Here is a 2,500-nt window from a genome sequence, read left to right as displayed (position 1 = left end):
GGGATCTCTCGCACCCTAAGCGAGAATCATACACCTAGACCAACAAGCCATGTAAAAGAGACCTTTCCGAAAGCATCCATTTCGGCCAGCGCTGTTGGATGTTGACTACGTTGGAATAATACATCCTGGCCTTTCATTTCTGTAACATCAATAAAATCAGTACACTACTGACTTCCGCTAACAATGTGAGCAACAATTAACCTCCAATGGCTGTATATTAATATCTCCATTTTATATCTCTAAAGAGTCTGACATATTTCAATTGCGATTTTTCAGTAACCCTCTTTTCAGAGATAACCATTGGGGTCTACATTGATCTATAGAACATATCCAAATTCTAGGTCAATTCAATATAATTTAGTAATGATAGTCCATCTTAAGGGAAAGATTGCAGACAATGCTGAAAGGGCTCGTCCGGGATTTGAACACGGGACCTCTCGCACCCTAAGCGAGAATCATACCCCTAGACCAACGAGCCACATAAAAGAAGTCTGTTCGAAACCTGTGAGTTCGGCAAGCGCTGTTGCATGTTGACTAAGTTGGAATAATACATCCTGGCCTTTCATTTCTGTAACATCAATAAAATCAGTACACTACTGACTTCCGTTAACAACGTGAGCAACAATTAACCTGGAATGGCAGTATATTGATATCTCCAAAGAGTCTGACATATTTCCATCGCGATTTTTCAGTAACGCTCTTTTCAGAGATAACCATTGATCTATTGATCTATAGAACATATCCAAATTCTGGGTCATTTCAATATAACTTAGTATGATTGTCCATCTTCAGGGAATGATTGGAGACAATGCTGAAAGGGCTCGTCCGGGATTTGAACCCGGGACCTCTCGCACCCTAAGCGAGAATCATACCCCTAGACCAACGAGCCACATAAAAGAAGTCTGTTCGTAACCTGTGAGTTCGGCAAGCGCTGTTGCATGTTGACTAAGTTGGAACAATACATCCTGGCCTTTCATTTCTGTAACATCAATAAAATCAGTACACTACTGACTTCCGCTAACAACGTGAACAACAATTAACCTCGAATGGCAGTATATTGATATCTCCAAAGAGTCTGACATATTTCCATCGCGATTTTTCAGTAACGCTCTTTTCAGAGATAACCATTGGGGTTTACATTGATCTATAGAACATATCCAAATTCTAGGTCAATTCAATATAACTTAGTATGATTGTCCATCTTCAGAGAATGATTGGAGACAATGCTGAAAGGGCTCGTCCGGGATTTGAACCCGGGACCTCTCGCACCCTAAGCGAGAATCATACCCCTAGACCAACGAGCCATGTAAAAGAGTCCTAACCATTGGGGTCTACATTGATCTATAGAACATATCCAAATTATAGGTCAATTCAATATAATTTAGTAATGATAGTCCATCTTAAGGGAAAGATTACAGACAATGCTGAAAGGGCTCGTCCGGGATTTGAACCCGAGAATCATACCCCTAGACCAACGAGCCACATAAAAGAAACCTTTCGGAAAGCATCGACTTCGGCAAGCGCTGTTGCATGTTGACCAAATTGGAATGAAACATCCTGGCAATTCATTTCTCTAAAATCACTAAAATAAGTATACTATACCTATGGTCTCCTGCTGACAATTTTAGAAACTCTTAACCTCTCAAGGCAGTATGAAAGTTCATCTTCAGGGAAAGATTGGAGACATTGCTGAAAGGGTTCGTCCGGGATCTCTCGCATCCTAAGTGAGAATCATACGCCTAGACCAACGAGCCACATAAAAGAACCCTTTCGGAAAGCATAGACTTCGGCAAGTGCTGTTGCATGTTGACCAAGTTGGAATGAAACATCCTGGCCTTTCATTTCTGTAACATCAATAAAATCAGTGCACTACTGACTTCCGCTAACAATGTGAGCAACAATTAACCTCCAATGGCTGTATATTGATATCTCCATTTTATATCTCTAAAGAGTCTGACATATTTCAATTGCGATTTTTCAGTAACCCTCTTTTCAGAGAATTAACCATTGGGGTCTACATTGATCTATAGAACAAATCCAAATTCTAGGTCAATTCAATATAATTTAGTAATGATAGTCCATCTTCAGAGAAAGATTGGAGACATTGCTGAAAGGGCTCGTCCGGGATCTCTCGCACCCTAAGCGAGAATCATACACCTAGACCAACAAGCCATGTAAAAGAGACCTTTCCGAAAGCATCCATTTCGGCCAGCGCTGTTGGATGTTGACTACGTTGGAATAATACATCCTGGCCTTTCATTTCTGTAACATCAATAAAATCAGTACACTACTGACTTCCGCTAACAATGTGAGCAACAATTAACCTCCAATGGCTGTATATTAATATCTCCATTTTATATCTCTAAAGAGTCTGACATATTTCAATTGCGATTTTTCAGTAACCCTCTTTTCAGAGATAACCATTGGGGTCTACATTGATCTATAGAACATATCCAAATTCTAGGTCAATTCAATATAATTTAGTAATGATAGTCCATCT

The 2,500-nt window shown here is 39.9% G+C and overlaps 2 non-coding genes across 2 annotated transcripts; both read right to left on the bottom strand.

The window, feature by feature from the left end:
- Positions 1–817: 817 nt before the first annotated feature.
- trnap-agg (transfer RNA proline (anticodon AGG)) lies at positions 818–889 on the bottom strand. Its single transcript has one exon. It is a non-coding gene; the product is annotated as a tRNA-Pro (tRNA).
- A 343-nt stretch (positions 890–1,232) lies between these two features.
- On the bottom strand, positions 1,233–1,304 carry trnap-agg (transfer RNA proline (anticodon AGG)). The gene has a single exon. It is a non-coding gene; the product is annotated as a tRNA-Pro (tRNA).
- Positions 1,305–2,500: the final 1,196 nt, after the last annotated feature.

This window comes from Pleuronectes platessa, chromosome 22, assembly GCF_947347685.1.
Source record: "Pleuronectes platessa chromosome 22, fPlePla1.1, whole genome shotgun sequence".
Taxonomy (NCBI): domain Eukaryota; kingdom Metazoa; phylum Chordata; class Actinopteri; order Pleuronectiformes; family Pleuronectidae; genus Pleuronectes; species Pleuronectes platessa.
The sequence above is the reverse complement of the archived record's forward strand: the minus strand, read 5'-3'. Positions and strand labels throughout refer to the sequence as shown.